Raw genomic sequence first — 13,221 nt, forward strand, 5'->3', positions numbered from 1 at the left:
CAAAAACTTCTCGAACTTCTTGAGGTCCAGAGAACTATATCCATTTCCATGTTCACTGGAGCTCTTGTCAATAAGTAACTAAGTTTGGCCGAAGCTTTTACTTTGTGAAGTCGTTGACGTCTGACTAAATGTTTAAAAACAACATATGCTTTTAATACACAGACACTTGACTTTTCTTAGCTAAGAGCCAGGTTGTTTGTACTATCAATATAATGAAAGAATTATGGGCATGATCAGTATTTTCTTTTCTGTAAAATCTATAGAAATTCACTTCACACATATTCTACATGTGATGTATACTCAACATTAATTATGTACTTTCTGCAATGCACTATGCTAGGTGCTTGGGTGGGAATAAAAATATGGATAAGTTGGAGTCTCTACACTTTTGTCTAACAGGAAAGATAAGACGTGTACCAAAAAACTAACACAAGGTAGAAACTGAGGTATAGATGAAGGGGTTGGAGTGGATAGGGAGAGAATTGCCATTTTTTGATCACTTTCTGTGTGGCAACCACTTTTTTACATAGTATTTCATTTGATGTTTGACACAGAATGAAGTTATAATCTTACTTCTACCTCTATTTAGTTGCATGGGCTTTGGTTCAGAGAGACCATGGTAGACTTCATGTTAAAGTATTGTTTGTTTTGGGCCTTAACCATAAAGATGGTTAAGAAAATGTCAGTGATAGGGAAAGCATTGTAGAAATATCATCTATATGTTTTAGCCACTGATTGACTATAGCGAAGAGGAAAAAGGGAGATGAACCAACATACCTCTGAGACTTGGAGCTTACGTGAAAATGATGTAGATGAAACCAATAATAGAAATAGAGAATAATAGAAAGGAACAGGTTTGTTATGAAGGAAAGAAGATAAGGACAGTGTTTTTGAGTTGAATGCACCAGTAATATACTAACGTGGAAATGCCTAACAAGCAAATAGAAATTAGATTAGCTTAATTATAAAACTAACCAATTAATATGTTACTCACTGAAAGTAATAGCATGTCTAAAAGGAACTTGATAATCAATAATCAATCTAAAAGGAACTTAAAAGAGGAAGAACAATTTTAGACACTGATGGAAATCCAGTGATGGGGATAATTTTGATTTTAGAGAGCCTCAAATCACAAGCCTATTTCATAAAGTTGTTTTGATGTTGAATAATATTTTGCCCCTCCCATTCTATCCTTAAAGTTCAGCCAGTGCTCTTTGTTTATTCAGCCATTAGCATTTTTACTCTTATATTAGTGATGCAAATGGAGACAGAATTAGCCATCTCCAGACCTGTGGGTGTAAATATGATATTTTCCATAGAAAAAAATGAATATAGATGGTTTCACAGGTTAAAATGTCCATCTTGTTGCTAGATGTGATTGAGATCATTTGGGCAGGGGGACCCTTCCGCCTCAGGGTTGCTTTTCACTGTTACAGGTTCTGTATACTAGATTCTACAGGCGTTCATACATGAATGCACTCATTCATGAAACATGGTTTGTGAACTCTAGGCTGTGCTGGGGATATAAATAAAAATATAGTGCATATGTATGAAACTTTGATGGTAATATCTTCTGAGGGAAAGCATTTGTAATTATTAATTTACTATTCCCATTTCTGAAGACTGAAATTGGAATGATAAACAGCAAGAAGACAAATTGAAATAGATCTACTTTCTTTTAGGAAATGGAGAAAAGTGCTGTTCCAATGTGATAAAGTAAGACTGAATTCAACATCAAGGAGTGACAGTTGTGAGAGCAGGAGACCCAAAGAAAAATGTGCATCTGTAAAGGCAGAGCTAACTTTAAGAGTGTCTAAGGGGAATTAATTTAACGATTCCAGCAAGCACTTCCTCCCCTTTACCTGCTCCTATCGCTTAAGCATCTCTTTGGGGCTTAGACCCTTTCATTCACTGTTGAGCAACTTAACTTAGAATGCAGATGCTCCTGTTAGAAAAGGTACGGTGAATGACAGCTGACATGGAAAGCGGTATTTGTTAGGAAGGTCAGTGGGTATCTGAATTAAGAAAAGCTGCATGGTGAGGGAAAAGGCAATAGAGAAAATAAGATGGAGGAAGAAGAGGCAAACTTTGCTAATTACTATTTGGCCTAAAGATCAAGAATCTCTTGGAGATTACTAACATATATTGAGTAGTTGGCAAGTCAGAGATCTGGGCCTGGGGAAAACTGCTTATTTATTCAACTACAGAAATTGTTGATTTGATACCAAATGTTTTTTTTTTAATTGGGGTGAAAATTGTTAGTAAAATTACATAGATTTCAGGAGTACAATTCTGTATTACATCATCTATAAATCCCATGTGTGTTCACCACCCAGAGTCAGTTCTCCTTCCATCACCATATATTTGATCCCCCTTACCCTCATCTCCCAACCCCCAACCCCCTTACCCTCTGGTAACCACTAAACTATTGTCTGTGTCTATGAGTTTCTGTTCCTCATTTGTTTGTCTTGTTCTTTTGTTGTTTTTGGTTTATATATCACATATCAGTGAAATCACATGGTTCTTTGCTTTTTCTGACTTATTTCGCTTAGCATTTATAATCTCAATGGATGGATCTTGTAGAGTTCTTCCATTTCTTTTAAGTCTCAATTCTCTTTCTTCTTTCATCTGTGTAATTACCAGGTTTCTATCTTCGATGTCACTGATTCTTTCCTCTATCTGGTCAACTCTACTACCTAAGCTGGCTATTTCATTCTTAATTTCTTCTATTGATTTATTAATCTTCAGAAATTCTATTTGGTTCTTTTTCAAAATTTCAATCTCTTTCGTAAAATGCTCATGTTGTTCTTTGATTGTGTTTCTGAGTTCATTAAACTGCCTTTCTGTGTTTTCTTGCATCTCGTTGAGTTATTTCAGAACTGCATTCTTGAATTCTCTCATTTAAGTCACATATTTCCATATCTTTAAGTTCCTTTTCTGGAGACTTTTCACTTTCTTTCTGAGCTGTCTTGTTGCCTTGGTTATTCATGGTAATTGCTGATTTATTATTTCTCTTCCTAGACATCTACAGGAGTGGCTTCTGCAACAGGTTGATAGGAAGAGGTCTTTCTTTTGTTTTCCAGTACTTGTTGGTAGAATGTTTTATTTTCTCTCCGACTGCAGCCTTTTTTTCTCTCTCACACGTTAGTGCTATGTTTTCTCTGCACTATTCCAGCTTCTCACACAATGGGGGGATTCTCTGGGAGATGGGCTTCTCCTCTGTTAATAGTTCCCCTGGGTCACAGGGCGCATTGTCCATGTGGGTATGCAGAGAGCTTTTGAAGTTCCAAAGGTCTTCCTGCACCAGATTCAGAGCCCGTATGTTTCAGCAGTTCTGTTTGCTTCTGCAGGGATCTGCCCAGATCGGTGGGGCCAGGGGCGGGATGAGTTGTGAGAGGTGGCCCAGAGCAATCATGGTGACCACCACCACAGCCGGTTCTGCTTCCATAGCTCCCTCCCCTTTGCCGAAACTAGTTGGGCTGCAAATCTGTTTCTGCAATCCCCAGTTCTCAGAAGAGCAAATATTCTGTTCTTTTGATCTGACACTGCTACTGTTCCGCTTCTAGCACTGGGCAGGTGGGTCGCGGCAAGCCCTGGGAGGGTAGGGAGGGGTCGGCTAGTGTCAGTGGCTAAGGCTTCCATTCTCTGCTCGGCAGTGAGGGCTCAAAGCACCATTTTCAGCCTTCTTCCCTCAGTCTTTTCTCCGAGGTCTCTGCCCTGAGCGCTGGGTTCAGCTGTTATATGCTGCCCCCTCAGCCCTGTGGGCCATAAGCAGAGCCTTAGCAGTCCGAGTTCTTCCCTCTCCCTCAGCTGCGGTAGTTCCGGGATGCAGCGTGCTGGGAGCACTGAGCTAGGTCTGCGTCCTGTGCCTGCGCGGCTCCATCTCCGCACTTCTCCCTGCTGCTCTCCCCTGCTCGCGCGATTCACCCACCTTCAGGTGAATTCAGTAGTGGGCCTCTTCTTCTTGCCTGTCTGCTGTGCAGGGAGTCCTTTGTGAAATTATAGTTGTTCGATTAGTTGTAAATTCTAGGGGAGATTTACAGATGTTCACCTCTCGCTGCCATTTTGATGACGTCCACCAAATGTTTATATACCGGTATTAGATCTGATACCAATATAGAATTTATTAATCACTTTACAGCTTCTCGTGTCCTCTCCACAAGACACACTCTTTTCTCCCCAGTAGTGAAGGACACCAAATCAGAATCAAAAAATTGCTTGTTGAGATAGAGTTACTGAGGATAAAAGAGGTCATAAGATGGTTTTGAGGTATATTTCATTTTGTAAGAGGTAATAAAGTCATTGTTGTACCATAGAGTATAGTTTTTTAGTGGCCCTGATATTATGTCTGGACAAGACAGTAACTGTTCTGAAGGACAGGATTGAGAAATACACTGAGCTTATTTATCCAGGTTTACCCTTCGTGGAATGCTAACCTCACCACTCAGTCCTTTTACTCACTTTTGCTTATATCAGATACACCTCAAACCTCTTTGCAGTTTCTAATTACTACTTTGAAATAATCTTATTTTTGAAGGATATTCTTAGTGGCTTCAAAAAGGCCTCTAGAAAATCATTGCTGTATTAGATAATTTGACACCAGTCCAATTTCTTCAGTCCAGATCTGAAGAATAGGCAATTCTGGAGAGGTCTCAGCAATTAATGAAGTGCTCTAGAAGATAGACATTAGTCATAAAGTGACTTGGAGCAAGCAGGGGTACAAGCAAAGAGGGTGTCCTTTCCTTAGCCTCTTATTTAGCTCACTTTTCCTAAAAAAACTATTTAAAAAGGGCTACATATAATTGCTATTCTATCACTTTGTCTCTAGTATATAGGGATTAAAGAAACAGACTTTTAAAAGAGCTTTCTAGGTCCTTTAACACCATAGTTTCATATCCCTAATTTTACATGCTTATTCTTGCTCTCTCTATCTTTCTCACAAAGGAGAAGTAGGGGCACATGATGTACCAGTATTCCTGTCCTTAGATGCAACATCATTCCCTCTCCTAAATGACCTCCACTCTTCTGCTCTGCCCCCAAATCCTACCACTACTCTTGCCAGATCACCAATCCCAGAGCTAGAGAAATAGTCCATCACTACAGACTCAGGCCTAGCCCAAGCTCTGAAATCAACCCTGTTCCTAATGAGGGAGAATTTGTGTCAGTAACACATTAGTATAGCTTCAAATCAGTCTTTTTGTTCCAATTTTCTATCTTGATAAAAAAAAAAATCCCACGGGAATTGGGTTCTTGCTCTACACTCCACCTTCCATTAACTAAGAGCTTCTGTTGGTACCTTCTCTGATTTTTGTAGACTAAAATTTCACCTTCTCCTCCCCTTGTGTCAAATTCAGACCTGATATGCTATGATCAGATACACTCTACTGGCCCTAAGTGATACTGACTACTTGCATATACCAGCTCCTTTTAAAATAATCATTAATTGCTGAGACCTCTCCATATTTACCTTTTGTTCAAGTCTGGACTGTCCTGCAGTCAAATGATATGACTACATAGACTTTTCATACTATTTCAAGGATGGTTGTTTTATAAATAAGACAGTGTTCTGCCATTTACTCTAAGATATTTCAGAAGAAAGTCATTTGGCCAGCTCAACATTGCTGTACAAATGCATTGCTCACCATTCTAGTTGTATGAGGTACTCTCAGCTGGGTATTAGAAGATATTAAAGAATTATTGTTAATTTTGTTTGATGTAATAATAGCATGGTGACAATATATTTTAAAAGAACACAAACCTTTATCAGTAAAAGTTACATGCTAAAGAATTATGGTATAAATGACATAATATCTTAGATTTGTTTTAGAATACTCGGGGAAAAAGGTAAACGTAGGCAGGTGTGGGTGGTGTGAATATATGAAATAAGATTGGTAAAATATTAAAAATTGTTGTAAATGGGTGATGGATACATTGGAGGTAACTACACTATTCTCTCTACTTTTGAATATATTTGAAATTTTCCATTTTAAAGTTTTATAAATAAGTTTCCTTCACTTTCCAAAACTATTAAACACATGTATGCGTATGTGTATATACACCCATTTATGAATATATATACATATATATGTGAATACATATACTGGGGTGCCAAAAAAACGTATACAAGTGGACACTTTGGTCAATGTTGCTCAAGCAGTAGTTCACCATAATCAGAAGTGTCTGGACACTGATGGTAACCACTTTGAGCACCTCTTATAATTGCAGAAGTCAAATGTGACTTGTATTCTTCTTTTGTTATCAGTATATATTGAGTATTACAATTTTCATAGCTTTTTCCTGTCTTATATATATAAAAGTTCAGAATTTGAAATCCTTGTGGTATGGTTGAGAGAACATGGGCTTTGGTATTACCGAGACCTGGTTCCTAATCCAGGTTTCACAACTGATAAATTCTGTGACCTAAGAGTAAATAGCTTAACTTCTTTAAAACTTGGTATAGCCAACTGTACAATGAAAATGCTGATACCTACCTTCTATGATTGTTGTATGGGTAAAATAGGATCTAGCACACATCTATCTCTCTATCTCTCTATCTCTCTATCTATCTATCTATCTATCTATCTATCTATCTATCTATCTATCATCTATCTATCTATCTATCTACTTATCATATATCATCACTGTAAATCCTACAGAATTCTGTGGCCATCCAAAAATATATGCACACTTATATGAAGCACATAAATACTACATGGTTAAATCAGCTTTTCATATGTTCTATCTCATAAAAATGTCTTCATACTTGAATTGTTGGATTAGGCATTACTCTTTCTTTTGTGTGTGTGGCTGTTCTTGTATTGGTTGCCCAGTGCAATGAAAAAACAACTTCTATCATTTTATAGATAAGAATTGAGACCTGGAAAGGTAAAGGCACTTTCCTAAATTCATGCAGATAATAAATGGCAGTGTTATGAATATTTTGTATGATTTATACATACTATTTATATTTTCCATTCCATCAAGATGCTATGTTAAGTCTTTAAGTTACCTTGGTTTTCTACTCCATGCACTGGGTAGGAAAAGGAGCAGGAAACACCAAAACCCCATCTTTGACTTTTAAAATGCCAATGATGAACTGAAAAAAAATCATTCTTAATGAACATGTTTTATTTTAAAAGAGTGGTTGCTTTCACTTTTAGCTTTGTTCTCAAAAATGCTTTCAATCTATTCCTTTTATTTGCAAGTAAATGGTTTGTTCATGTTGTAAACATCCCACTGTACTGGGGCTTTGCAAAACTAAGAGTTAGCCTGGGGACTACTTTGCTCACAACCAACTAAATCATATGCGCGCACACACACACACACACACACACACACACACACACACACACTATCCTAAAGGTATAACTGTTGGTAGTTCAATCCATTTGTCCAACATAAACCTCAAATATTCCTTTCTTAAACTGAAATTAGGTTAACACTCACTGACTTGACTAGATCTAGACAAAGGCTCGGTGGGCTGGCCACTAAGAATTCTCTTAGTTGGAAACAAGGGGGCCACAATGTTTTTCTGTCCTAAAGTCTTACCTACTTGCCTGTGAGAAAGCAGGGCAGATGGACAGAAACAGTTGGGACTAGGCATTAAAACAAAAGTAAGGGGTATACCTCTTACAGGAGGTCATGCAATTATTTTCTATCCTATTCAAGGGAGAACAAAGATTTATGTCTTTGAAAATAATAGGATATGAAAGAGGAAGCATTGTGAATGGCCCACAATAAGAAGAATGATTGAACTATGGTGATTTCTATTAGAAGGGTTCTTAAAATAATACAAATAAATAAGGCACAGTAGACTACCATCCCCTTTTGTTTATTTGTCCCTTTATAGCAAGTTATACATTTGAAATGGGGTAGGGTGATATATAGGTACTCATATAGGATTTAATTACGAGAAAGCAATGCCAGTACTTATCTTTGGGTTTGTGATCATTACTATGCAAATGAAGGACTACTCTACAGGAAAACCTTTGTGTGTACATGTGTGCACACATAATCATGAACTGTTAAAGCCAAACAGGACATTTGAGAACATTTAATCCAACCTCATTATTTTACAGATGAAGAAATTGGAGCACAAAGAGTTGTAATGACTTGACTAAAGTTACATAGCTAGGGAGTAACAAAGCCATGATTAAAATTTAGCTTTCCTCAAACTTGAAACTACTGTCTAAAATTGAGAAATAGTGTTTAATAGTGATTAAGATCATGGGCTTTTAGTCAGAATACCTGAATCTGCAATCCCAGCTCTCCCTTTATTTTGCTGTGTGACCTTACCCAAATTACAAACCTCACTATGCCTTGGTTGACTTTTTACAAAATGGGGATAACAGTAGCACCCCATTACTAGCAAATAGATGATTAAAATAGTTCTTGGCACATGATAAGCAATCAATAGATGTTAGTTATCATTATCACTAGTCAAAGGTTTTTTTTCTACTTACCATGACACCTACTTCCATCTTAGAAATATAAAAGGTAACTTCTCAATCATCACTGGATCTGTGTGAAATAAACAAGAAGTATAGATGAATGCTGTTGGTGTGATCTTCATTAACTAATGTGTTCATGGACAATCCTTAATTTCAATGTTATAAGCAGCCATGAAATCTATAGCTACATATTCCACTATTAGTAGCTTCAGTCCTGAGAACCCCAAGGCATCAGTGGTAACTTCACCAAGATCAAGTTGATCTTCAGTGAGCTCATCCATTAAGTAGCAGCCAGCTGTGTTACAGTGAGGGGGCGGTGATAGAGTAGGGTATGGGGAATGAAAGGACAAATTGAGTTTCAGAGTGGGGAACAAATAAAACCTATTTCTCTGGCTGGCAGTTGCCTTGGAAACAAGCCAATAATGACCAGTGTACAAAGTATACAAAATCCTTTTCTTTAAATGAGTTTAAAGCTCCCTCCTGCTGCTAGGAACATGAGCCTGGGTCAATTTACTCTTTAGTTAACACGTTGCGTATGGCGGGGTTTAAATCCCTCATACCCCTCTGTTCCGGCAGGTTTTTAAAAGAAACTACTTTAAAATGCACTCTTCTCTTTAAAGCGTAAATGCTTCTATGTCATTTATTATTTTTCTATGGAATTTTTTAGGATTTACTCACCTATGATGTTAGTAATCCCTCCTGGTGTGATACTGCAGAAAGCAGCTTCCTTTGTTATTAACGAAACACAAATAATTCAATAAAATGTGCAAAGTAAAAAGAGTCAACAGTAAAAACGAGAATTCTCGTTATCCGTCCTTAATGCATGGCTCAGAAAAAAACGAAGATTCTCGTGATCCGTACGCAATGTGTTAAGTGCATATGAAACAAGAGCTGAAGATCAAGGGACAATCTATTGTTCTCAGGTGGTTTTTGAGTGCTACTTTGCCATTTTTGATCAACACAAGGCTAAAGGCTAAAGTGTGAGCTGAACTTTTCAAGTTCTTGGCAAAGATAAGACTTAAATCTAAACATCCTGATTTTTTTTTTTTACTCAATGCTCTTTCTACAAATAATAACTAATACTGACTCAGTTCTTACTCTATGAGCTTCAGTTTCCTCATATTATAAGCCAAAGATAATACCATTGCCTAACTGGAAGGTTGTGGTGAGGATGAAAAAAGATAATAATATATTGCACTTGGAATAGTGGCTGGCAATTAGGAAGTGCTCAAAAAAGGTTAACTGCTGTTCTCATGCTACAGTCTAGGAAGCCACCTCTTAAAATCTGGTGTTTAGAATAGCATCCAGTGCATACTTATGCTCCAGAAATCACTATTTGTATTATCATTGTCTCTGGTATCATATCAGGATAAGAGCTGCCTCTAGTATTAAGATATGAGCCTCTACATTTTGTACAGGAGTTTTCACAGAGGTGTGTTAAGTAACTAGTTCAAGTTTATCTAGCAAGTAAGCGTTGAAGCTGGGATTCAAACCAGGAGTCATTTCACACAGAGCTGGGTACATAGTAGGCACTCCATTAATCTTGCTAACAGTGAATGAATGTCTCTCAATTTTATTTTGTTATTCATTATATTGTTCATTAATTATTTATGTACCTCCCTTGTTTGGGGTATTACATTTTTATTAAGAGTCTAAGAGTTCACTGGCATTTAGGAAAATATATTGACTTATATAATTATTGACTTATATCAAACTAGCTGCCTGATCAGATTCAATCCACCTGATTGCATTGCTATTCAGCCTATATTTCTGCACCTTGTCCATATGGCTATCATGAAAGACTTCTTTAGGTATACAAATGTTGAGTAACTATGGTGTATCCCTGAAACTAACATAATATTGTATGTAAGCTATATTTGAATAAAAATATTTAAAAAGTAAAATAAAATACAGTGGTACCTTGGTTTTTTAACGTAATCCACTCCAGAAGACCATTAGAGTTCTAAAACATTCAAAAACAGCCGACAGCTAGGCCTCAGGATCTTGCACTCAGAGGAAGGCGTGTGACATGTTTGACTTCCGAGGCGTTCTTGAAAACCGAAGTATTTACTTCCAGGTTTATGGCGTTCATAAACTGAAATGTTCATCAATGGATACATTCGAAAACCGAGGTACTACTGTACATGTAAAAAAAGACCCTGCTAAACTCCACATACAGTCTTCTATAATATTTTCTTTTAAAATTCGCTCAAGATGCAGTATGGTATTAATATAATGGTTAGGTGTTGGGATTTGGAATCAGACCTTGGTTTGAATCCAGGCTACTTTCTAGCTGGATGGGCTTGGACATGCTACTTTTAAATTGGTTTAAGGTCTCTAACCTTGTTTCTTCATCTGTGAAATATGAATATTCATATCATATGAGATAATGCTATAACAATATAAAATAATAAGAAGTGATAATGATATTGGTAACATAACTCTAGGACAATTGTAAGGACTGAATGCATGTGAAGTTCTTACCACAGTACCTGGCCCATTAGTAAGTGTTGCTATTATTATATCTCTCAAACGGATACAGTAAATATGTCATAGGGTGGTTGGGAGGTATAAATACAATGATGTTTGTAACTTGCCAGGCGTATAGCTGGACCTCCTCCACCTACTCTCCACTTTCTTCCTTTCCTGCACCTATTTTCCTCCCCTTCTCTTCCAACTATTCTCACAGCCCAAGTGCTCAAGTGCAGACCTGGGACAAATCAGCTTAGGAAGCATTAACTCATTCTCCATTTCTTCCTCCAACCTCTATTTGTTTCCCAGTTGGTGTTTGATTTGTGAGAACCACAAGCCTCCCTAAAGATATTAGTTTTCCAATGGCATTTGCACAGACCAACGCTGAAAGGGAAGCTAATTAAAATGTTTACTCTCCCCAGATCTGTGCTCCATCATATGTAGTGATTTGATGAAAGATAAAACCTCTGAACTAGTCAGTCCTCTGTGTGGTTTCCTTTATAAGAAACAATTAACTATGCCTCGTGACTTAATATAAGTAAGCCTATATAACAGTCTTTCACTTGCCCCTTCAATTTGGGCTTTTAGAGCACACTGCTTAGCTACCCACAGTTGTAGGTTGGTGCAAAACTAATTGTGGTTTCGGACAGTGAATTTTAAATCATTATAATTAGGCTCAAACACATCTTTATTAGTTAAGATAGGAACCATCACAATCAACACATTTTTGCCAATGAGAAATAAGTTTGTTTATTCCTATAGCGTAAAGATTCGTGCTTCGGAATTCGACAAACTCTTGGAAAGCATTTTCTGCATGCTGCTGGTTGTGGAAGCATTTTCCCTGCAAAAAGTTTTTGAGATGCTTGAAGAAGTTGTAGTTGGTTGGTGAGAGGTCAGGTGAATATGGCGGATGAGGCAAAACTTCGTAGCCCAATTCTTTCAACTTTTGAAGTGTTGGTTGTGCAACGTGCAGTCGGACATTGTCGTGGAGAAGAATTTGGCCCTTTCTGTTGACCAATGCCAGCTGCAGGCATTGCAGTTTTTGGTGCATCTCATTGATTTGCTGATCATACTTCTCAGATATAATGGTTTCGCCGGGATTCAGAAAGCTGTAGTGGATCAGACCGGCAGCAGACCACCAATGACCATGACCTTTCTTTGGTGCAAGTTTGGCTTTGGAAAGTGATTTGGAGCTTCTTCTCAGTCCAACCACTGAGCTGGTCTTTGCCGGTTGTTGTATAAAAGCCACTTTTTGTCGCACATCACATTCCGATTGAGAAATGGTTCATGGTTGTTGCATAGAATAAGAGAAGATGACATTTCAAAATGACGATTCTTTTGATTTTTGGTCACCTCATGAGGCACCCACTTGTTGAGGTTTTTCACCTTTCAAAATTGTTTCAAATGCTGAACGACCATAGAATGGTCGACATTCAGTTCTTTGGCAACTTCTTGTGTAGTTGTAAGAGGATCAGCGTCAATGATTGCTCTCCATTGGTCATTTTCAATTTCTGAAGACCGGCTACTATGCTCCTCATCTTCAAAGCTCTCGTCTCCTTTGCAAAACTTCTTGAACCACCACTGCACTGAACGTCCGTTAGCAGTTCCTGGGCCAAATGTGTTGTTGATGTTGCGAGTTGTCTCTGCTGCTGTATGACCCATTTTGAACTCGAATAAGAAAATTGCTCGAATTTGCTTTTAGTCTAACATCAATTCCATAGTCTAAAATAAATATAAAATCAACAGCAAGTAATAAGTCATTAGCAAAAAAATATAAAGCGAGAAATGTCAATTAAAATGATGTATAACATAACCACATTTATTTAAGAATGTATTCCAATATCAAACAGCGAATTTCAACAAAATACAAACCACAATTACTTTTGCACCACCATAATAGTATCCACTGACTGAATAGAAAAGGAGACACCAAAAGCCATCACAGAATTAATAGCTTGCTTCATTTCTGCTCGTTTGGGTATTAGATTATTGTAGGTAAGTCACTTCTAATTTTCAGGTATGAAATGTGAGGGTCCCTTGACTCATTTATAGTCTTAATGTTTATGATCCTAGATGATATGGGTTCGTTTTTTCTGTTTAGTTGATCTGACAGTGATACTATCTCACATTTGCAAAGGTATTTTACATTTCTCATAAAAGGGCTTCTACAGACATAATCTTACATTTCCCTCACAATTATCCTGTAAGATACATAGGGTTAAGAAACTTGAACATAGCACATAGAGGTCAAATGACTTGCCCATGACCACAATAGTGTCACAACCAGGATGGAACGTCA

At 37.4% G+C, this 13,221-nt stretch overlaps 1 pseudogene; it reads right to left on the reverse strand.

The window, feature by feature from the left end:
• Positions 1-11,613: 11,613 nt before the first annotated feature.
• Positions 11,614-12,641, reverse strand: LOC109438032 (histone-lysine N-methyltransferase SETMAR; annotated as a pseudogene).
• Between the last annotated feature and the right edge of the window lie 580 nt (positions 12,642-13,221).

This window comes from Rhinolophus sinicus, chromosome X (assembly GCF_036562045.2).
Source record: "Rhinolophus sinicus isolate RSC01 chromosome X, ASM3656204v1, whole genome shotgun sequence".
NCBI lineage: Eukaryota > Metazoa > Chordata > Mammalia > Chiroptera > Rhinolophidae > Rhinolophus > Rhinolophus sinicus.